Genomic DNA, 25,461 nt, shown 5'->3' on the forward strand with positions numbered 1-25,461 from the left:
GCCACCACCTGTCCATGTTACCGTTGTCTGAGTTACTTCAACGACGATTTCCTCGAGTTTTCAAATAAATTTCGCCGAGTGACGAGGCATTTGGCACCCTTAAGAGAGTCATAGTTACTGCTGCCAGCTGCTCGACCTACTTTCTTTCTTTCCACTCATTAATTATTACTGTGGTCAGTCCTGAAGGGGCAATATGCCACTACATGTATACCTTAACGTTGTCTGAGCTACCTTAACGAAGAAATTCTCGAGTTTTCAAAAAAAATTTAACATGGTGACGAGGCATTTGGCTACCTTAAGAGAGTCATAGTACCCCTGCCTGCTGCTCCCACTTTTCTAAGCCCTTTCTCTCTATCATTCTTGCTATGGCTGTCCTACAGAACCGATGTGCCACTATATGTCCACGTCAACGTCGTCTCTGTTACTCGCACTACGAGTCTCTCGAGTTAGCAAATGTACCTCGCCGGATGACGAGGCATTTGGCTACCTTATAAGCGTCATAGTTACTGCAGCCAGCTGCTCCCCCTTCTTTGAATCTTTCCTACCTTTAAATCGTACTGTGGTCAGTCCTGCAGAAGCGATACGCCACCACCTGTCCATGTTATCGTTGTCTGAGTTACCTCAACAACGATTTCCTCGAGTTTTCAAATAAATTTCGCCGAGTGACGAGGCATTTGGCTACCTTAAGAGAGTCATAGTTACTGTTGCCAGCTGCTCGACCTACCTTCTTTCTTTCCACTCTCTAATTATTACTGTGGTCAGTCCTGCAGGAGCAATATGCCACTACATGTATACCTTAACGTTGTCTGAGCTACCTTAACGAAGATATTCTCGAGTTTTAAAAAAAAATTTCACATGGTGACGAGGCATTTGACTACCTTAAGAAAGTCATAGTACCCCTGCCTGCTGCTCCCACTTTTCTAAGATCTTTCTCTCTATCATTCTTGCTATGGCCTGTCCTACAGAACCGATGTGCCACTATATGTCCACGTTAACGTCGTCACTGTTACTCCCACTACGAGTCTCTCGAGTTAGCAAGTGTACCTCGCCGGATGACGAGGCATTTGGCTACCTTAAGAGAGTCATAGTTACTGCAGCCAGCTGCTCCCCCTTCTTTGAATCTTTCCTCTCTTTAATTCGTACCTTGGTGTCCTGCAGAAGCGATACACCACCACCTGTCCATGTTACCGTTGTCTGAGTTACTTCAACGACGATTTCCTCGAGTTTTCAAATAAATTTCGCCGAGTGACGAGGCATTTGGCACCCTTAAGAGAGTCATAGTTACTGCTGCCAGCTGCTCGACCTACTTTCTTTCTTTCCACTCATTAATTATTACTGTGGTCAGTTCTGCAGGGGCAATATGCCACTACATGTATACCTTAACGTTGTCTGAGCTACCTTATCGAAGATATCCTCGAGTTTTCAACAAAAAATTTCACATGGTGACGATTCATTTGGCTACCTTAAGAGAGTCATAGTACTCCTGCCTGCTGCTCCCACTTTTCCTTATCCCATTCTCTCTATCATTCTTGCTATGGCCTGTCCTACGGAACCGATGTGCCACTATATGTCCACGTTAACGTCGTCACTGTTACTCCCACTACGAGTCTCTCGAGTTAGCAAATGTACCTCGCCGGATGACGAGGCATTTGGCTACCTTAAGAGAGTCATAGTTACTGCAGCCAGCTGCTCCCCCTTCTTTGAATCTGTCCTCTCTTTAATTCGTACCTTGGTGTCCTGCAGAAGCGATACGCCACCACCTGTCCATGTTACCGTTGTCTGAGTTACTTCAACGACGATTTCCTCGAGTTTTCAAATAAATTTCGCCGAGTGACGAGGCATTTGGCACCCTTAAGAGAGTCATAGTTACAGCTGCCAGCTGCTCGACCTACTTTCTTTCTTTCCACTCATTAATTATTACTGTGGTCAGTCCTGAAGGGGCAATATGCCACTACATGTATACCTTAACGTTGTCTGAGCTACCTTAACGAAGAAATTCTCGAGTTTTCAAAAAAAATTTAACATGGTGACGAGGCATTTGGCTACCTTAAGAGAGTCATAGTACCCCTGCCTGCTGCTCCCACTTTTCTAAGCCCTTTCTCTCTATCATTCTTGCTATGGCTGTCCTACAGAACCGATGTGCCACTATATGTCCACGTCAACGTCGTCTCTGTTACTCCCACTACGAGTCTCTCGAGTTAGCAAATGTACCTCGCCGGATGACGAGGCATTTGGCTACCTTATAAGCGTCATAGTTACTGCAGCCAGCTGCTCCCCCTTCTTTGAATCTTTCCTACCTTTAAATCGTACTGTGGTCAGTCCTGCAGAAGCGATACGCCACCACCTGTCCATGTTATCGTTGTCTGTGTTACCTCAACAACGATTTCCTCGAGTTTTCAAATAAATTTCGCCTAGTGACGAGGCATTTGGCTACCTTAAGAGAGTCATAGTTACTGTTGCCAGCTGCTCGACCTACCTTCTTTCTTTCCACTCTCTAATTATTACTGTGGTCAGTCCTGCAGGAGCAATATGCCACTACATGTATACCTTAACGTTGTCTGAGCTACCTTAACGAAGATATTCTCGAGTTTTCAAAAAAAATTTAACATGGTGACGAGGCATTTGACTACCTTAAGAGAGTCATAGTACCCCTGCCTGCTGCTCCCACTTTTCTAAGCCCTTTCTCTCTATCATTCTTGCTATGGCCTGTCCTACAGAACCGATGTGCCACTATATGTCCACGTTAACGTCGTCACTGTTACTCCCACTACGAGTCTCTCGAGTTAGCAAATGTACCTCGCCGGATGACGAGGCATTTGGCTACCTTAAGAGAGTCATAGTTACTGCAGCCAGCTGCTCCCCCTTCTTTGAATCTTTCCTCTCTTTAATTCGTACCTTGGTGTCCTGCAGAAGCGATACACCACCACCTGTCCATGTTACCGTTGTCTGAGTTACTTCAACGACGATTTCCTCGAGTTTTCAAATAAATTTCGCCGAGTGACGAGGCATTTGGCACCCTTAAGAGAGTCATAGTTACTGCTGCCAGCTGCTCGACCTACTTTCTTTCTTTCCACTCATTAATTATTACTGTGGTCAGTCCTGCAGGGGCAATATGCCACTACATGTATACCTTAACGTTGTCTGAGCTACCTTAGCGAAGATATTCTCGAGTTTTCAAAAAAAATTTAACATGGTGACGAGGCATTTGGCTACCTTAAGAGAGTCATAGTACCCCTGCCTGCTGCTCCCACTTTTCTAAGCCCTTTCTCTCTATCATTCTTGCTATGGCTGTCCTACAGAACCGATGTGCCACTATATGTCCACGTCAACGTCGTCTCTGTTACTCCCACTACGAGTCTCTCGAGTTAGCAAATGTACCTCGCCGGATGACGAGGCATTTGGCTACCTTATAAGCGTCATAGTTACTGCAGCCAGCTGCTCCCCCTTCTTTGAATCTTTCCTACCTTTAAATCGTACTGTGGTCAGTCCTGCAGAAGCGATACGCCATCACCTGTCCATGTTATCGTTGTCTGAGTTACCTCAACAACGATTTCCTCGAGTTTTCAAATAAATTTCGCCGAGTGACGAGGCATTTGGCTACCTTAAGAGAGTCATAGTTACTGTTGCCAGCTGCTCGACCTACCTTCTTTCTTTCCACTCTCTAATTATTACTGTGGTCAGTCCTGCAGGAGCAATATGCCACTACATGTATACCTTAACGTTGTCTGAGCTACCTTAACGAAGATATTCTCGAGTTTTCAAAAAAAATTTAACATGGTGACGAGGCATTTGACTACCTTAAGAGAGTCATAGTACCCCTGCCTGCTGCTCCCACTTTTCTAAGCCCTTTCTCTCTATCATTCTTGCTATGGCCTGTCCTACAGAACCGATGTGCCACTATATGTCCACGTTAACGTCGTCACTGTTACTCCCACTACGAGTCTCTCGAGTTAGCAAATGTACCTCGCCGGATGACGAGGCATTTGGCTACCTTAAGAGAGTCATAGTTACTGCAGCCAGCTGCTCCCCCTTCTTTGAATCTTTCCTCTCTTTAATTCGTACCTTGGTGTCCTGCAGAAGCGATACACCACCACCTGTCCATGTTACCGTTGTCTGAGTTACTTCAACGACGATTTCCTCGAGTTTTCAAATAAATTTCGCCGAGTGACGAGGCATTTGGCACCCTTAAGAGAGTCATAGTTACTGCTGCCAGCTGCTCGACCTACTTTCTTTCTTTCCACTCATTAATTATTACTGTGGTCAGTCCTGCAGGGGCAATATGCCACTACATGTATACCTTAACGTTGTCTGAGCTACCTTAGCGAAGATATTCTCGAGTTTTCAAAAAAAATTTAACATGGTGACGAGGCATTTGGCTACCTTAAGAGAGTCATAGTACCCCTGCCTGCTGCTCCCACTTTTCTAAGCCCTTTCTCTCTATCATTCTTGCTATGGCTGTCCTACAGAACCGATGTGCCACTATATGTCCACGTCAACGTCGTCTCTGTTACTCCCACTACGAGTCTCTCGAGTTAGCAAATGTACCTCGCCGGATGACGAGGCATTTGGCTACCTTATAAGCGTCATAGTTACTGCAGCCAGCTGCTCCCCCTTCTTTGAATCTTTCCTACCTTTAAATCGTACTGTGGTCAGTCCTGCAGAAGCGATACGCCATCACCTGTCCATGTTATCGTTGTCTGAGTTACCTCAACAACGATTTCCTCGAGTTTTCAAATAAATTTCGCCGAGTGACGAGGCATTTGGCTACCTTAAGAGAGTCATAGTTACTGTTGCCAGCTGCTCGACCTACCTTCTTTCTTTCCACTCTCTAATTATTACTGTGGTCAGTCCTGCAGGAGCAATATGCCACTACATGTATACCTTAACGTTGTCTGAGCTACCTTAACGAAGATATTCTCGAGTTTTAAAAAAAAATTTCACATGGTGACGAGGCATTTGACTACCTTAAGAAAGTCATAGTACCCCTGCCTGCTGCTCCCACTTTTCTAAGCCCTTTCTCTCTATCATTCTTGCTATGGCCTGTCCTACAGAACCGATGTGCCACTATATGTCCACGTTAACGTCGTCACTGTTACTCCCACTACGAGTCTCTCGAGTTAGCAAATGTACCTCGCCGGATGACGAGGCATTTGGCTACCTTAAGAGAGTCATAGTTACTGCAGCCAGCTGCTCCCCCTTCTTTGAATCTTTCCTCTCTTTAATTCGTACCTTGGTGTCCTGCAGAAGCGATACACCACCACCTGTCCATGTTACCGTTGTCTGAGTTACTTCAACGACGATTTCCTCGAGTTTTCAAATAAATTTCGCCGAGTGACGAGGCATTTGGCACCCTTAAGAGAGTCATAGTTACTGCTGCCAGCTGCTCGACCTACTTTCTTTCTTTCCACTCATTAATTATTACTGTGGTCAGTCCTGCAGGGGCAATATGCCACTACATGTATACCTTAACGTTGTCTGAGCTACCTTATCGAAGATATCCTCGAGTTTTCAACAAAAAATTTCACATGGTGACGATTCATTTGGCTACCTTAAGAGAGTCATAGTACTCCTGCCTGCTGCTCCCACTTTTAATTATCCCATTCTCTCTATCATTCTTGCTATGGCCTGTCCTACGGAACCGATGTGCCACTATATGTCCACGTTAACGTCGTCACTGTTACTCCCACTACGAGTCTCTCGAGTTAGCAAATGTACCTCGCCGGATGACGAGGCATTTGGCTACCTTAAGAGAGTCATAGTTACTGCAGCCAGCTGCTCCCCCTTCTTTGAATCTGTCCTCTCTTTAATTCGTACCTTGGTGTCCTGCAGAAGCGATACGCCACCACCTGTCCATGTTACCGTTGTCTGAGTTACTTCAACGACGATTTCCTCGAGTTTTCAAATAAATTTCGCCGAGTGACGAGGCATTTGGCACCCTTAAGAGAGTCATAGTTACTGCTGCCAGCTGCTCGACCTACTTTCTTTCTTTCCACTCATTAATTATTACTGTGGTCAGTCCTGAAGGGGCAATATGCCACTACATGTATACCTTAACGTTGTCTGAGCTACCTTAACGAAGAAATTCTCGAGTTTTCAAAAAAAATTTAACATGGTGACGAGGCATTTGGCTACCTTAAGAGAGTCATAGTACCCCTGCCTGCTGCTCCCACTTTTCTAAGCCCTTTCTCTCTATCATTCTTGCTATGGCTGTCCTACAGAACCGATGTGCCACTATATGTCCACGTCAACGTCGTCTCTGTTACTCCCACTACGAGTCTCTCGAGTTAGCAAATGTACCTCGCCGGATGACGAGGCATTTGGCTACCTTATAAGCGTCATAGTTACTGCAGCCAGCTGCTCCCCCTTCTTTGAATCTTTCCTACCTTTAAATCGTACTGTGGTCAGTCCTGCAGAAGCGATACGCCACCACCTGTCCATGTTATCGTTGTCTGAGTTACCTCAACAACGATTTCCTCGAGTTTTCAAATAAATTTCGCCTAGTGACGAGGCATTTGGCTACCTTAAGAGAGTCATAGTTACTGTTGCCAGCTGCTCGACCTACCTTCTTTCTTTCCACTCTCTAATTATTACTGTGGTCAGTCCTGCAGGAGCAATATGCCACTACATGTATACCTTAACGTTGTCTGAGCTACCTTAACGAAGATATTCTCGAGTTTTCAAAAAAAATTTAACATGGTGACGAGGCATTTGACTACCTTAAGAGAGTCATAGTACCCCTGCCTGCTGCTCCCACTTTTCTAAGCCCTTTCTCTCTATCATTCTTGCTATGGCCTGTCCTACAGAACCGATGTGCCACTATATGTCCACGTTAACGTCGTCACTGTTACTCCCACTACGAGTCTCTCGAGTTAGCAAATGTACCTCGCCGGATGACGAGGCATTTGGCTACCTTAAGAGAGTCATAGTTACTGCAGCCAGCTGCTCCCCCTTCTTTGAATCTTTCCTCTCTTTAATTCGTACCTTGGTGTCCTGCAGAAGCGATACACCACCACCTGTCCATGTTACCGTTGTCTGAGTTACTTCAACGACGATTTCCTCGAGTTTTCAAATAAATTTCGCCGAGTGACGAGGCATTTGGCACCCTTAAGAGAGTCATAGTTACTGCTGCCAGCTGCTCGACCTACTTTCTTTCTTTCCACTCATTAATTATTACTGTGGTCAGTCCTGCAGGGGCAATATGCCACTACATGTATACCTTAACGTTGTCTGAGCTACCTTATCGAAGATATCCTCGAGTTTTCAACAAAAAATTTCACATGGTGACGATTCATTTGGCTACCTTAAGAGAGTCATAGTACTCCTGCCTGCTGCTCCCACTTTTAATTATCCCATTCTCTCTATCATTCTTGCTATGGCCTGTCCTACGGAACCGATGTGCCACTATATGTCCACGTTAACGTCGTCACTGTTACTCCCACTACGAGTCTCTCGAGTTAGCAAATGTACCTCGCCGGATGACGAGGCATTTGGCTACCTTAAGAGAGTCATAGTTACTGCAGCCAGCTGCTCCCCCTTCTTTGAATCTGTCCTCTCTTTAATTCGTACCTTGGTGTCCTGCAGAAGCGATACGCCACCACCTGTCCATGTTACCGTTGTCTGAGTTACTTCAACGACGATTTCCTCGAGTTTTCAAATAAATTTCGCCGAGTGACGAGGCATTTGGCACCCTTAAGAGAGTCATAGTTACTGCTGCCAGCTGCTCGACCTACTTTCTTTCTTTCCACTCATTAATTATTACTGTGGTCAGTCCTGAAGGGGCAATATGCCACTACATGTATACCTTAACGTTGTCTGAGCTACCTTAACGAAGAAATTCTCGAGTTTTCAAAAAAAATTTAACATGGTGACGAGGCATTTGGCTACCTTAAGAGAGTCATAGTACCCCTGCCTGCTGCTCCCACTTTTCTAAGCCCTTTCTCTCTATCATTCTTGCTATGGGTGTCCTACAGAACCGATGTGCCACTATATGTCCACGTCAACGTCGTCTCTGTTACTCCCACTACGAGTCTCTCGAGTTAGCAAATGTACCTCGCCGGATGACGAGGCATTTGGCTACCTTATAAGCGTCATAGTTACTGCAGCCAGCTGCTCCCCCTTCTTTGAATCTTTCCTACCTTTAAATCGTACTGTGGTCAGTCCTGCAGAAGCGATACGCCACCACCTGTCCATGTTATCGTTGTCTGAGTTACCTCAACAACGATTTCCTCGAGTTCTCAAATAAATTTCGCCTAGTGACGAGGCATTTGGCTACCTTAAGAGAGTCATAGTTACTGTTGCCAGCTGCTCGACCTACCTTCTTTCTTTCCACTCTCTAATTATTACTGTGGTCAGTCCTGCAGGAGCAATATGCCACTACATGTATACCTTAACGTTGTCTGAGCTACCTTAACGAAGATATTCTCGAGTTTTCAAAAAAAATTTAACATGGTGACGAGGCATTTGACTACCTTAAGAGAGTCATAGTACCCCTGCCTGCTGCTCCCACTTTTCTAAGCCCTTTCTCTCTATCATTCTTGCTATGGCCTGTCCTACAGAACCGATGTGCCACTATATGTCCACGTTAACGTCGTCACTGTTACTCCCACTACGAGTCTCTCGAGTTAGCAAATGTACCTCGCCGGATGACGAGGCATTTGGCTACCTTAAGAGAGTCATAGTTACTGCAGCCAGCTGCTCCCCCTTCTTTGAATCTTTCCTCTCTTTAATTCGTACCTTGGTGTCCTGCAGAAGCGATACACCACCACCTGTCCATGTTACCGTTGTCTGAGTTACTTCAACGACGATTTCCTCGAGTTTTCAAATAAATTTCGCCGAGTGACGAGGCATTTGGCACCCTTAAGAGAGTCATAGTTACTGCTGCCAGCTGCTCGACCTACTTTCTTTCTTTCCACTCATTAATTATTACTGTGGTCAGTCCTGCAGGGGCAATATGCCACTACATGTATACCTTAACGTTGTCTGAGCTACCTTAGCGAAGATATTCTCGAGTTTTCAAAAAAAATTTAACATGGTGACGAGGCATTTGGCTACCTTAAGAGAGTCATAGTACCCCTGCCTGCTGCTCCCACTTTTCTAAGCCCTTTCTCTCTATCATTCTTGCTATGGCTGTCCTACAGAACCGATGTGCCACTATATGTCCACGTCAACGTCGTCTCTGTTACTCCCACTACGAGTCTCTCGAGTTAGCAAATGTACCTCGCCGGATGACGAGGCATTTGGCTACCTTATAAGCGTCATAGTTACTGCCGCCAGCTGCTCCCCCTTCTTTGAATCTTTCCTCCCTTTAAATCGTACTGTGGTCAGTCCTGCAGAAGCGATACGCCACCACCTGTCCATGTTACCGTTTTCTGAGTTACCTCAACAACGATTTCCTCGAGTTTTCAAATAAATTTCGCCGAGTGACGAGGCATTTGGCTACCTTAAGAGAGTCATAGTTACTGTTGCCAGCTGCTCGACCTACCTTCTTTCTTTCCACTCTTTAATTATTACTGTGGTCAGTCCTGCAGGAGCAATATGCCACTACATGTAAACCTTAACGTTGTCTGAGCTACCTTATCGAAGATATCCTCGAGTTTTCAACAAAAAATTTCACATGGTGACGATTCATTTGGCTACCTTAAGAGAGTCATAGTACTCCTGCCTGCTGCTCCCACTTTTCTAAGCCCATTCTCTCTATCATTCTTGCTATGGCCTGTCCTACGGAACCGATGTGCCACTATATGTCCACGTTAACGTCGTCACTGTTACTCCCACTACGAGTCTCTCGAGTTAGCAAATGTACCTCGCCGGATGACGAGGCATTTGGCTACCTTATAAGCGTCATAGTTACTGCAGCCAGCTGCTCCCCCTTCTTTGAATCTTTGCTCCCTTTAAATCGTACTGTGGTCAGTCCTGCAGAAGCGATACGCCACCACCTGTCCATGTTACCGTTGTCTGAGTTACCTCAACAACGATTTCCTCGAGTTTTCAAATAAATTTCGCCGAGTGACGAGGCATTTGGCACCCTTAAGAGAGTCATAGTTACTGCTGCCAGCTGCTCGACCTACTTTCTTTCTTTCCACTCATTAATTATTACTGTGGTCAGTCCTGCAGGGGCAATATGCCACTACATGTATACCTTAACGTTGTCTGAGCTACCTTAACGAAGATATTCTCGAGTTTTCAAAAAAAATTTAACATGGTGACGAGGCATTTGGCTACCTTAAGAGAGTCATAGTACCCCTGCCTGCTGCTCCCACTTTTCTAAGCCCTTTCTCTCTATCATTCTTGCTATGGCCTGTCCTACAGAACCGATGTGCCACTATATGTCCACGTTAACGTCGTCACTGTTACTCCCACTACGAGTCTCTCGAGTTAGCAAATGTACCTCGCCGGATGACGAGGCATTTGGCTACCTTAAGAGAGTCATAGTTACTGCAGCCAGCTGCTCCCCCTTCTTTGAATCTTTCCTCTCTTTAATTCGTACCTTGGTGTCCTGCAGAAGCGATACGCCACCACCTGTCCATGTTACCGTTGTCTGAGTTACTTCAACGACGATTTCCTCGAGTTTTCAAATAAATTTCGCCGAGTGACGAGGCATTTGGCACCCTTAAGAGAGTCATAGTTACTGCTGCCAGCTGCTCGACCTACTTTCTTTCTTTCCACTCATTAATTATTACTGTGGTCAGTCCTGCAGGGGCAATATGCCACTACATGTATACCTTAACGTTGTCTGAGCTACCTTAGCGAAGATATTCTCGAGTTTTCAAAAAAAAATTAACATGGTGACGAGGCATTTGGCTACCTTAAGAGAGTCATAGTACCCCTGCCTGCTGCTCCCACTTTTCTAAGCCCTTTCTCTCTATCATTCTTGCTATGGCTGTCCTACAGAACCGATGTGCCACTATATGTCCACGTCAACGTCGTCTCTGTTACTCCCACTACGAGTCTCTCGAGTTAGCAAATGTACCTCGCCGGATGACGAGGCATTTGGCTACCTTATAAGCGTCATAGTTACTGCCGCCAGCTGCTCCCCCTTCTTTGAATCTTTCCTCCCTTTAAATCGTTCTGTGGTCAGTCCTGCAGAAGCGATACGCCACCACCTGTCCATGTTACCGTTTTCTGATTTACCTCAACAACGATTTCCTCGAGTTTTCAAATAAATTTCGCCGAGTGACGAGGCATTTGGTGACCTTAAGAGAGTCATAGTTACTGTTGCCAGCTGCTCGACCTACCTTCTTTCTTTCCACTCTTTAATTATTCCTGTGGTCAGTCCTGCAGGAGCAATATGCCACTACATGTAAACCTTAACGTTGTCTGAGCTACCTTATCGAAGATATCCTCGAGTTTTCAACAAAAAATTTCACATGGTGACGATTCATTTGGCTACCTTAAGAGAGTCATAGTACTCCTGCCTGCTGCTCCCACTTTTCTAAGCCCATTCTCTCTATCATTCTTGCTATGGCCTGTCCTACGGAACCGATGTGCCACTATATGTCCACGTTAACGTCGTCACTGTTACTCCCACTACGAGTCTCTCGAGTTAGCAAATGTACCTCGCCGGATGACGAGGCATTTGGCTACCTTATAAGCGTCATAGTTACTGCAGCCAGCTGCTCCCCCTTCTTTGAATCTTTGCTCCCTTTAAATCGTACTGTGGTCAGTCCTGCAGAAGCGATACGCCACCACCTGTCCATGTTACCGTTGTCTGAGTTACCTCAACAACGATTTCCTCGAGTTTTCAAATAAATTTCGCCGAGTGACGAGGCATTTGGCTACCTTAAGAGAGTCATAGTTAGTGTTGCCAGCTGCTCGACCTACCTTCTTTCTTTCCACTCTTTAATTATTACTGTGGTCAGTCCTGCAGGAGCAATATGCCACTACATGTATACCTTAACGTTGTCTGAGCTACCTTAACGAAGATATTCTCGAGTTTTCAAAAAAAATTTCACATGGTGACGAGGCATTTGACTACCTTAAGAGAGTCATAGTACCCCTGCCTGCTGCTCCCACTTTTCTAAGCCCTTTCTCTCTATCATTCTTGCTATGGCCTGTCCTACAGAACCGATGTGCCACTATATGTCCACGTTAACGTCGTCACTGTTACTCCCACTACGAGTCTCTCGAGTTAGCAAATGTACCTCGCCGGATGACGAGGCATTTGGCTACCTTAAGAGAGTCATAGTTACTGCAGCCAGCTGCTCCCCCTTCTTTGAATCTTTCCTCTCTTTAATTCGTACCTTGGTGTCCTGCAGAAGCGATACACCACCACCTGTCCATGTTACCGTTGTCTGAGTTACTTCAACGACGATTTCCTCGAGTTTTCAAATAAATTTCGCCGAGTGACGAGGCATTTGGCACCCTTAAGAGAGTCATAGTTACTGCTGCCAGCTGCTCGACCTACTTTCTTTCTTTCCACTCATTAATTATTACTGTGGTCAGTCCTGCAGGGGCAATATGCCACTACATGTATACCTTAACGTTGTCTGAGCTACCTTAGCGAAGATATTCTCGAGTTTTCAAAAAAAATTTAACATGGTGACGAGGCATTTGGCTACCTTAAGAGAGTCATAGTACCCCTGCCTGCTGCTCCCACTTTTCTAAGCCCTTTCTCTCTATCATTCTTGCTATGGCTGTCCTACAGAACCGATGTGCCACTATATGTCCACGTCAACGTCGTCTCTGTTACTCCCACTACGTGTCTCTCGAGTTAGCAAATGTACCTCGCCGGATGACGAGGCATTTGGCTACCTTATAAGCGTCATAGTTACTGCCGCCAGCTGCTCCCCCTTCTTTGAATCTTTCCTCCCTTTAAATCGTACTGTGGTCAGTCCTGCAGAAGCGATACGCCACCACCTGTCCATGTTACCGTTTTCTGAGTTACCTCAACAACGATTTCCTCGAGTTTTCAAATAAATTTCGCCGAGTGACGAGGCATTTGGCTACCTTAAGAGAGTCATAGTTACTGTTGCCAGCTGCTCGACCTACCTTCTTTCTTTCCACTCTTTAATTATTACTGTGGTCAGTCCTGCAGGAACAATATGCCACTACATGTAAACCTTAACGTTGTCTGAGCTACCTTATCGAAGATATCCTCGAGTTTTCAACAAAAAATTTCACATGGTGACGATTCATTTGGCTACCTTAAGAGAGTCATAGTACTCCTGCCTGCTGCTCCCACTTTTCTAAGCCCATTCTCTCTATCATTCTTGCTATGGCCTGTCCTACGGAACCGATGTGCCACTATATGTCCACGTTAACGTCGTCACTGTTACTCCCACTACGAGTCTCTCGAGTTAGCAAATGTACCTCGCCGGATGACGAGGCATTTGGCTACCTTATAAGCGTCATAGTTACTGCAGCCAGCTGCTCCCCCTTCTTTGAATCTATGTTCCATTTAAATCGTACTGTGGTCAGTCCTGCAGAAGCGATACGCCACCACCTGTCCATGTTACCGTTGTCTGAGTTACCTCAACAACGATTTCCTCGAGTTTTCAAATAAATTTCGCCGAGTGACGAGGCATTTGGCTACCTTAAGAGAGTCATAGATAGTGTTGCCAGCTGCTCGACCTACCTTCTTTCTTTCCACTCTTTAATTATTACTGTGGTCAGTCCTGCAGGAGCAATATGCCACTACATTTATACCTTAACGTTGTCTGAGCTACCTTAACGAAGATATTCTCGAGTTTTCAAAAAAAATTTCACATGGTGACGAGGCATTTGACTACCTTAAGAGAGTCATAGTACCCCTGCCTGCTGCTCCCACTTTTCTAAGCCCTTTCTCTCTATCATTCTTGCTATGGCCTGTCCTACAGAACCGATGTGCCACTATATGTCCACGTTAACGTCGTCACTGTTACTCCCACTACGAGTCTCTCGAGTTAGCAAATGTACCTCGCCGGATGACGAGGCATTTGGCTACCTTAAGAGAGTCATAGTTACTGCAGCCAGCTGCTCCCCCTTCTTTGAATCTTTCCTCTCTTTAATTCGTACCTTGGTGTCCTGCAGAAGCGATACACCACCACCTGTCCATGTTACCGTTGTCTGAGTTACTTCAACGACGATTTCCTCGAGTTTTCAAATAAATTTCGCCGAGTGACGAGGCATTTGGCACCCTTAAGAGAGTCATAGTTACTGCTGCCAGCTGCTCGACCTACTTTCTTTCTTTCCACTCATTAATTATTACTGTGGTCAGTCCTGCAGGGGCAATATGCCACTACATGTATACCTTAACGTTGTCTGAGCTACCTTAGCGAAGATATTCTCGAGTTTTCAAAAAAAATTTAACATGGTGACGAGGCATTTGGCTACCTTAAGAGAGTCATAGTACTCCTGCCTGCTGCTCCCACTTTTCTAAGCCCATTCTCTCTATCATTCTTGCTATGGCCTGTCCTACGGAACCGATGTGCCACTATATGTCCACGTTAACGTCGTCACTGTTACTCCCACTACGAGTCTCTCGAGTTAGCAAATGTACCTCGCCGGATGACGAGGCATTTGGCTACCTTATAAGCGTCATAGTTACTGCAGCCAGCTGCTCCCCCTTCTTTGAATCTATGTTCCATTTAAATCGTACTGTGGTCAGTCCTGCAGAAGCGATACGCCACCACCTGTCCATGTTACCGTTGTCTGAGTTAGCTCAACAACGATTTCCTCGAGTTTTCAAATAAATTTCGCCGAGTGACGAGGCATTTGGCTACCTTAAGAGAGTCATAGATAGTGTTGCCAGCTGCTCGACCTACCTTCTTTCTTTCCACTCTTTAATTATTACTGTGGTCAGTCCTGCAGGAGCAATATGCCACTACATTTATACCTTAACGTTGTCTGAGCTACCTTAACGAAGATATTCTCGAGTTTTCAAAAAAAATTTCACATTTTGACGAGGCATTTGACTACCTTAAGAGAGTCATAGTACCCCTGCCTGCTGCTCCCACTTTTCTAAGCCCTTTCTCTCTATCATTCTTGCTATGGCCTGTCCTACAGAACCGATGTGCCACTATATGTCCACGTTAACGTCGTCACTGTTACTCCCACTACGAGTCTCTCGAGTTAGCAAATGTACCTCGCCGGATGACGAGGCATTTGGCTACCTTAAGAGAGTCATAGTTACTGCAGCCAGCTGCTCCCCCTTCTTTGAATCTTTCCTCTCTTTAATTCGTACCTTGGTGTCCTGCAGAAGCGATACACCACCACCTGTCCATGTTACCGTTGTCTGAGTTACTTCAACGACGATTTCCTCGAGTTTTCAAATAAATTTCGCCGAGTGACGAGGCATTTGGCACCCTTAAGAGAGTCACAGTTACTGCTGCCAGCTGCTCGACCTACTTTCTTTCTTTCCACTCATTAATTATTACTGTGGTCAGTCCTGCAGGGGCAATATGCCACTACATGTATACCTTAACGTTGTCTGAGCTACCTTAGCGAAGATATTCTCGAGTTTTCAAAAAAAATTTAACATGGTGACGAGGCATTTGGCTACCTTAAGAGAGTCATAGTACCCCTGCCTGCTGCTCCCACTTTTCTAAGCCCTTTCTCTCTATCATTCTTGCTATGGCCTGTCCTACAGAACCGATGTGCCACTATATGTCCACGTTAACGTCGTCACTGTTACTCCCACTACGAGTCTCTCGAGTTAGCAAATGTACCTCGCCGGATGACGAGGCATTTGGCTACCTTAAGAGAGTCATAGTTACTGCAGCCAGCTGCTCCCCCTTCTTTGAATCTTTCCTCTCTTTAATTCGTACCTTGGTGTCCTGCAGAAGCGATACGCCACCACCTGTCCATGTTACCGTTGTCTGAGTTACCTCAACAACGATTTCCTCGAGTTTTCAAATAAATTTCGCCGAGTGACGAGGCATTTGGCTACCTTAAGAGAGTCATGGTTACTGTTGCCAGCTGCTCGACCTACCTTCTTTCTTTCCACTCTTTAATTATTACTGTGGTCAGTCCTGCAGGAGCAATATGCCACTACATGTAAACCTTAACGTTGTCTGAGCTACCTTATCGAAGATATCCTCGAGTTTTCAACAAAAAATTTCACATGGTGACGATTCATTTGGCTACCTTAAGAGAGTCATAGTACTCCTGCCTGCTGCTCCCACTTTTCTAAGCCCATTCTCTCTATCATTCTTGCTATGGCCTGTCCTACGGAACCGATGTGCCACTATATGTCCACGTTAACGTCGTCACTGTTACTCCCACTACGAGTCTCTCGAGTTAGCAAATGTACCTCGCCGGATGACGAGGCATTTGGCTACCTTATAAGCGTCATAGTTACTGCAGCCAGCTGCTCCCCCTTCTTTGAATCTTTGCTCCCTTTAAATCGTACTGTGGTCAGTCCTGCAGAAGCGATACGCCACCACCTGTCCATGTTACCGTTGTCTGAGTTACCTCAACAACGATTTCCTCGAGTTTTCAAATAAATTTCGCCGAGTGACGAGGCATTTGGCTACCTTAAGAGAGTCATAGTTAGTGTTGCCAGCTGCTCGACCTACCTTCTTTCTTTCCACTCTTTAATTATTACTGTGGTCAGTCCTGCAGGAGCAATATGCCACTACATGTATACCTTAACGTTGTCTGAGCTACCTTAACGAAGATATTCTCGAGTTTTCAAAAAAAATTTCACATGGTGACGAGGCATTTGACTACCTTAAGAGAGTCATAGTACCCCTGCCTGCTGCTCCCACTTTTCTAAGCCCTTTCTCTCTATCATTCTTGCTATGGCCTGTCCTACAGAACCGATGTGCCACTATATGTCCACGTTAACGTCGTCACTGTTACTCCCACTACGAGTCTCTCGAGTTAGCAAATGTACCTCGCCGGATGACGAGGCATTTGGCTACCTTAAGAGAGTCATAGTTACTGCAGCCAGCTGCTCCCCCTTCTTTGAATCTTTCCTCTCTTTAATTCGTACCTTGGTGTCCTGCAGAAGCGATACACCACCACCTGTCCATGTTACCGTTGTCTGAGTTACTTCAACGACGATTTCCTCGAGTTTTCAAATAAATTTCGCCGAGTGACGAGGCATTTGGCACCCTTAAGAGAGTCATAGTTACTGCTGCCAGCTGCTCGACCTACTTTCTTTCTTTCCACTCATTAATTATTACTGTGGTCAGTCCTGCAGGGGCAATATGCCACTACATGTATACCTTAACGTTGTCTGAGCTACCTTAGCGAAGATATTCTCGAGTTTTCAAAAAAAATTTAACATGGTGACGAGGCATTTGGCTACCTTAAGAGAGTCATAGTACCCCTGCCTGCTGCTCCCACTTTTCTAAGCCCTTTCTCTCTATCATTCTTGCTATGGCTGTCCTACAGAACCGATGTGCCACTATATGTCCACGTCAACGTCGTCTCTGTTACTCCCACTACGTGTCTCTCGAGTTAGCAAATGTACCTCGCCGGATGACGAGGCATTTGGCTACCTTATAAGCGTCATAGTTACTGCCGCCAGCTGCTCCCCCTTCTTTGAATCTTTCCTCCCTTTAAATCGTTCTGTGGTCAGTCCTGCAGAAGCGATACGCCACCACCTGTCCATGTTACCGTTTTCTGAGTTACCTCAACAACGATTTCCTCGAGTTTTCAAATAAATTTCGCCGAGTGACGAGGCATTTGGCTACCTTAAGAGAGTCATAGTTACTGTTGCCAGCTGCTCGACCTACCTTCTTTCTTTCCACTCTTTAATTATTACTGTGGTCAGTCCTGCAGGAACAATATGCCACTACATGTAAACCTTAACGTTGTCTGAGCTACCTTATCGAAGATATCCTCGAGTTTTCAACAAAAAATTTCACATGGTGACGATTCATTTGGCTACCTTAAGAGAGTCATAGTACTCCTGCCTGCTGCTCCCACTTTTCTAAGCCCATTCTCTCTATCATTCTTGCTATGGCCTGTCCTACGGAACCGATGTGCCACTATATGTCCACGTTAACGTCGTCACTGTTACTCCCACTACGAGTCTCTCGAGTTAGCAAATGTACCTCGCCGGATGACGAGGCATTTGGCTACCTTATAAGCGTCATAGTTACTGCAGCCAGCTGCTCCCCCTTCTTTGAATCTATGTTCCATTTAAATCGTACTGTGGTCAGTCCTGCAGAAGCGATACGCCACCACCTGTCCATGTTACCGTTGTCTGAGTTACCTCAACAACGATTTCCTCGAGTTTTCAAATAAATTTCGCCGAGTGACGAGGCATTTGGCTACCTTAAGAGAGTCATAGATAGTGTTGCCAGCTGCTCGACCTACCTTCTTTCTTTCCACTCTTTAATTATTACTGTGGTCAGTCCTGCAGGAGCAATATGCCACTACATTTATACCTTAACGTTGTCTGAGCTACCTTAACGAAGAAATTCTCGAGTTTTCAAAAAAAATTTCACATGGTGACGAGGCATTTGACTACCTTAAGAGAGTCATAGTACCCCTGCCTGCTGCTCCCACTTTTCTAAGCCCTTTCTCTCTATCATTCTTGCTATGGCCTGTCCTACAGAACCGATGTGCCACTATATGTCCACGTTAACGTCGTCACTGTTACTCCCACTACGAGTCTCTTGAGTTAGCAAATGTACCTCGCCGGATGACGAGGCATTTGGCTACCTTAAGAGAGTCATAGTTACTGCAGCCAGCTGCTCCCCCTTCTTTGAATCTTTCCTCTCTTTAATTCGTACCTTGGTGTCCTGCAGAAGCGATACACCACCACCTGTCCATGTTACCGTTGTCTGAGTTACTTCAACGACGATTTCCTCGAGTTTTCAAATAAATTTCGCCGAGTGACGAGGCATTTGGCACCCTTAAGAGAGTCATAGTTACTGCTGCCAGCTGCTCGACCTACTTTCTTTCTTTCCACTCATTAATTATTACTGTGGTCAGTCCTGAAGGGGCAATATGCCACTACATGTATACCTTAACGTTGTCTGAGCTACCTTAGCGAAGATATTCTCGAGTTTTCAAAAAAAAATTAACATGGTGACGAGGGATTTGGCTACCTTAAGAGAGTCATAGTACCCCTGCCTGCTGCTCCCACTTTTCTAAGCCCTTTCTCTCTATCATTCTTGCTATGGCTGTCCTACAGAACCGATGTGCCACTATATGTCCACGTCAACGTCGTCTCTGTTACTCCCACTACGAGTCTCTCGAGTTAGCAAATGTACCTCGCCGGATGACGAGGCATTTGGCTACCTTATAAGCGTCATAGTTACTGCCGCCAGCTGCTCCCCCTTCTTTGAATCTTTCCTCCCTTTAAATCGTACTGTGGTCAGTCCTGCAGAAGCGATACGCCACCACCTGTCCATGTTACCGTTTTCTGATTTACCTCAACAACGATTTCCTCGAGTTTTCAAATAAATTTCGCCGAGTGACGAGGCATTTGGTGACCTTAAGAGAGTCATAGTTACTGTTGCCAGCTGCTCGACCTACCTTCTTTCTTTCCACTCTTTAATTATTACTGTGGTCAGTCCTGCAGGAGCAATATGCCACTACATGTAAACCTTAACGTTGTCTGAGCTACCTTATCGAAGATATCCTCGAGTTTTCAACAAAAAATTTCACATGGTGACGATTCATTTGGCTGCCTTAAGAGAGTCATAGTACTCCTGCCTGCTGCTCCCACTTTTCTAAGCCCATTCTCTCTATCATTCTTGCTATGGCCTGTCCTACGGAACCGATGTGCCACTATATGTCCACGTTAACGTCGTCACTGTTACTCCCACTACGAGTCTCTCGAGTTAGCAAATGTACCTCGCCGGATGACGAGGCATTTGGCTACCTTATAAGCGTCATAGTTACTGCAGCCAGCTGCTCCCCCTTCTTTGAATCTTTGCTCCCTTTAAATCGTACTGTGGTCAGTCCTGCAGAAGCGATACGCCACCACCTGTCCATGTTACCGTTGTCTGAGTTACCTCAACAACGATTTCCTCGAGTTTTCAAATAAATTTCGCCGAGTGACGAGGCATTTGGCTACCTTAAGAGAGTCATAGTTAGTGTTGCCAGCTGCTCGACCTACCTTCTTTCTTTCCACTCTTTAATTATTACTGTGGTCAGTCCTGCAGGAGCAATATGCCACTACATGTATACCTTAACGTTGTCTGAGCTACCTTAGCGAAGATATTCTCGAGTTTTCAAAAAAAAATTAACATGGTGACGAGGCATTTGGCTACCTTAAGAGAGTCATAGTACCCCTGCCTGCTGCTCCCACTTTTCTAAGCCCTTTCTCTCTATCATTCTTGCTATGGCATGTCCTACAGAACCGATGTGCCACTATATGTCCACGTTAACGTCGTCACTGTTACTCCCACTACGAGTCTCTCGAGTTAGCAAATGTACCTCGCCGGATGACGAGGCATTTGGCTACCTTAAGAGAGTCGTAGTTACTGCAGCCAGCTGCTCCCCCTTCTTTGAATCTTTCCTCTCTTTAATTCGTACCTTGGTGTCCTGCAGAAGCGATACGCCACCACCTGTCCATGTTACCGTTGTCTGAGTTACCTCAACAACGATTTCCTCGAGTTTTCAAATAAATTTCGCCGAGTGACGAGGCATTTGGCTACCTTAAGAGAGTCATGGTTACTGTTGCCAGCTGCTCGACCTACCTTCTTTCTTTCCACTCTTTAATTATTACTGTGGTCAGTCATGCAGGAGCAATATGCCACTACATGTAAACCTTAACGTTGTCTGAGCTACCTTATCGAAGATATCCTCGAGTTTTCAACAAAAAATTTCACATGGTGACGATTCATTTGGCTACCTTAAGAGAGTCATAGTACTCCTGCCTGCTGCTCCCACTTTTCTAAGCCCATTCTCTCTATCATTCTTGCTATGGCCTGTCCTACGGAACCGATGTGCCACTATATGTCCACGTTAACGTCGTAACTGTTACTCCCACTACGAGTCTCTCGAGTTAGCAAATGTACCTCGCCGGATGACGAGGCATTTGGCTACCTTATAAGCGTCATAGTTACTGCAGCCAGCTGCTCCCCCTTCTTTGAATCTTTGCTCCCTTTAAATCGTACTGTGGTCAGTCCTGCAGAAGCGATACGCCACCACCTGTCCATGTTACCGTTGTCTGAGTTACCTCAACAACGATTTCCTCGAGTTTTCAAATAAATTTCGCCGAGTGACGAGGCATTTGGCTACCTTAAGAGAGTCATAGTTAGTGTTGCCAGCTGCTCGACCTACCTTCTTTCTTTCCACTCTTTAATTATTACTGTGGTCAGTCCTGCAGGAGCAATATGCCACTACATGTATACCTTAACGTTGTCTGAGCTACCTTAACGAAGATATTCTCGAGTTTTCAAAAAAAATTTCACATGGTGACGAGGCATTTGACTACCTTAAGAGAGTCATAGTACCCCTGCCTGCTGCTCCCACTTTTCTAAGCCCTTTCTCTCTATCATTCTTGCTATGGCCTGTCCTACAGAACCGATGTGCCACTATATGTCCACGTTAACGTCGTCACTGTTACTCCCACTACGAGTCTCTCGAGTTAGCAAATGTACCTCGCCGGATGACGAGGCATTTGGCTACCTTAAGAGAGTCATAGTTACTGCAGCCAGCTGCTCCCCCTTCTTTGAATCTTTCCTCTCTTTAATTCGTACCTTGGTGTCCTGCAGAAGCGATACACCACCACCTGTCCATGTTACCGTTGTCTGAGTTACTTCAACGACGATTTCCTCGAGTTTTCAAATAAATTTCGCCGAGTGACGAGGCATTTGGCACCCTTAAGAGAGTCATAGTTACTGCTGCCAGCTGCTCGACCTACTTTCTTTCTTTCCACTCATTAATTATTACTGTGGTCAGTCCTGCAGGGGCAATATGCCACTACATGTATACCTTAACGTTGTCTGAGCTACCTTAGCGAAGATATTCTCGAGTTTTCAAAAAAAATTTAACATGGTGACGAGGCATTTGGCTACCTTAAGAGAGTCATAGTACCCCTGCCTGCTGCTCCCACTTTTCTAAGCCCTTTCTCTCTATCATTCTTGCTATGGCTGTCCTACAGAACCGATGTGCCACTATATGTCCACGTCAACGTCGTCTCTGTTACTCCCACTACGAGTCTCTCGAGTTAGCAAATGTACCTCGCCGGATGACGAGGCATTTGGCTACCTTATAAGCGTCATAGTTACTGCCGCCAGCTGCTCCCCCTTCTTTGAATCTTTCCTCCCTTTAAATCGTACTGTGGTCAGTCCTGCAGAAGCGATACGCCACCACCTGTCCATGTTACCGTTTTCTGATTTACCTCAACAACGATTTCCTCGAGTTTTCAAATAAATTTCGCCGAGTGACGAGGCATTTGGTGACCTTAAGAGAGTCATAGTTACTGTTGCCAGCTGCTCGACCTACCTTCTTTCTTTCCACTCTTTAATTATTACTGTGGTCAGTCCTGCAGGAGCAATATGCCACTACATGTAAACCTTAACGTTGTCTGAGCTACCTTATCGAAGATATCCTCGAGTTTTCAACAAAAAATTTCACATGGTGACGATTCATTTGGCTACCTTAAGAGAGTCATAGTACTCCTGCCTGCTGCTCCCACTTTTCTAAGCCCATTCTCTCTATCATTCTTGCTATGGCCTGTCCTACGGAACCGATGTGCCACTATATGTCCACGTTAACGTCGTCACTGTTACTCCCACTACGAGTCTCTCGAGTTAGCAAATGTACCTCGCCGGATGACGAGGCATTTGGCTACCTTATAAGCGTCATAGTTACTGCAGCCAGCTGCTCCCCCTTCTTTGAATCTTTGCTCCCTTTAAATCGTACTGTGGTCAGTCCTGCAGAAGCGATACGCCACCACCTGTCCATGTTACCGTTGTCTGAGTTACCTCAACAACGATTTCCTCGAGTTTTCAAATAAATTTCGCCGAGTGACGAGGCATTTGGCTACCTTAAGAGAGTCATAGTTAGTGTTGCCAGCTGCTCGACCTACCTTCTTTCTTTCCACTCTTTAATTATTACTGTGGTCAGTCCTGCAGGAGCAATATGCCACTACATGTATACCTTAACGTTGTCTGAGCTACCTTAACGAAGATATTCTCGAGTTTTCAAAAAAAATTTCACATGGTGACGAGGCATTTGACTACCTTAAGAGAGTCATAGTACCCCTGCCTGCTGCTCCCACTTTTCTAAGCCCTTTCTCTCTATCATTCTTGCTATGGCCTGTCCTACAGAACCGATGTGCCACTATATGTCCACGTTAACGTCGTCACTGTTACTCCCACTACGAGTCACTCGAGTTAGCAAATGTACCTCGCCGGATGACGAGGCATTTGGCTACCTTAAGAGAGTCATAGTTACTGCAGCCAGCTGCTCCCCCTTCTTTGAATCTTTCCTCTCTTTAATTCGTACCTTGGTGTCCTGCAGAAGCGATACACCACCACCTGTCCATGTTACCGTTGTCTGAGTTACTTCAACGACGATTTCCTCGAGTTTTCAAATAAATTTCGCCGAGTGACGAGGCATTTGGCACCCTTAAGAGAGTCATAGTTACTGCTGCCAGCTGCTCGACCTACTTTCTTTCTTTCCACTCATTAATTATTACTGTGGTCAGTCCTGCAGGGGCAATATGCCACTACATGTATACCTTAACGTTGTCTGAGCTACCTTAGCGAAGATATTCTCGAGTTTTCAAAAAAAATTTAACATGGTGACGAGGCATTTGGCTACCTTAAGAGAGTCATAGTACCCCTGCCTGCTGCTCCCACTTTTCTAAGCCCTTTCTCTCTATCATTCTTGCTATGGCTGTCCTACAGAACCGATGTGCCACTATATGTCCACGTCAACGTCGTCTCTGTTACTCCCACTACGTGTCTCTCGAGTTAGCAAATGTACCTCGCCGGATGACGAGGCATTTGGCTACCTTATAAGCGTCATAGTTACTGCCGCCAGCTGCACCCCCTTCTTTGAATCTTTCCTCCCTTTAAATCGTACTGTGGTCAGTCCTGCAGAAGCGATACGCCACCACCTGTCCATGTTACCGTTTTCTGAGTTACCTCAACAACGATTTCCTCGAGTTTTCAAATAAATTTCGCCGAGTGACGAGGCATTTGGCTACCTTAAGAGAGTCATAGTTACTGTTGCCAGCTGCTCGACCTACCTTCTTTCTTTCCACTCTTTAATTATTACTGTGGTCAGTCCTGCAGGAACAATATGCCACTACATGTAAACCTTAACGTTGTCTGAGCTACCTTATCGAAGATATCCTCGAGTTTTCAACAAAAAATTTCACATGGTGACGATTCATTTGGCTACCTTAAGAGAGTCATAGTACTCCTGCCTGCTGCTCCCACTTTTCTAAGCCCATTCTCTCTATCATTCTTGCTATGGCCTGTCCTACGGAACCGATGTGCCACTATATGTCCACGTTAACGTCGTCACTGTTACTCCCACTACGAGTCTCTCGAGTTAGCAAATGTACCTCGCCGGATGACGAGGCATTTGGCTACCTTATAAGCGTCATAGTTACTGCAGCCAGCTGCTCCCCCTTCTTTGAATCTATGTTCCATTTAAATCGTACTGTGGTCAGTCCTGCAGAAGCGATACGCCACCACCTGTCCATGTTACCGTTGTCTGAGTTACCTCAACAACGATTTCCTCGAGTTTTCAAATAAATTTCGCCGAGTGACGAGGCATTTGGCTACCTTAAGAGAGTCATAGATAGTGTTGCCAGCTGCTCGACCTACCTTCTTTCTTTCCACTCTTTAATTATTACTGTGGTCAGTCCTGCAGGAGCAATATGCCACTACATTTATACCTTAACGTTGTCTGAGCTACCTTAACGAAGATATTCTCGAGTTTTCAAAAACAATTTCACATGGTGACGAGGCATTTGACTACCTTAAGAGAGTCATAGTACCCCTGCCTGCTGCTCCCACTTTTCTAAGCCCTTTCTCTCTATCATTCTTGCTATGGCTGTCCTACAGAACCGATGTGCCACTATATGTCAACGTCAACGTCGTCTCTGTCACTCCCACTACGAGTCTCTCGAGTTAGCAAATGTACCTCGCCGGATGACGAGGCATTTGACTACCTTATAAGCGTCATGGTTACTGCAGCCAGCTGCTCCCCCTTCTTTGAATCTTTCCTCTCTTTAATTCGTACCTTGGTGTCCTGCAGAAGCGATACGCCACCACCTGTCCATGTTACCGTTGTCTGAATTACTTCAACGACGATTTCCTCGAGTTTTCAAATAAATTTCGCCGAGTGACGAGGCATTTGGCACCCTTAAGAGAGTCATAGTTACTGCTGCCAGCTGCTCGACCTACTTTCTTTCTTTCCACTCATTAATTATTACTGTGGTCAGTCCTGCAGGGGCAATATGCCACTACATGTATACCTTAACGTTGTCTGAGCTACCTTAACGAAGATATTCTCGAGTTTTCAAAAAAAATTTAACATGGTGACGAGGCATTTGGCTACCTTAAGAGAGTCATAGTACCCCTGCCTGCTGCTCCCACTTTTCTAAGCCCT

This window comes from Schistocerca americana, chromosome 4, assembly GCF_021461395.2.
Source record: "Schistocerca americana isolate TAMUIC-IGC-003095 chromosome 4, iqSchAmer2.1, whole genome shotgun sequence".
NCBI classification, from domain to species: domain Eukaryota; kingdom Metazoa; phylum Arthropoda; class Insecta; order Orthoptera; family Acrididae; genus Schistocerca; species Schistocerca americana.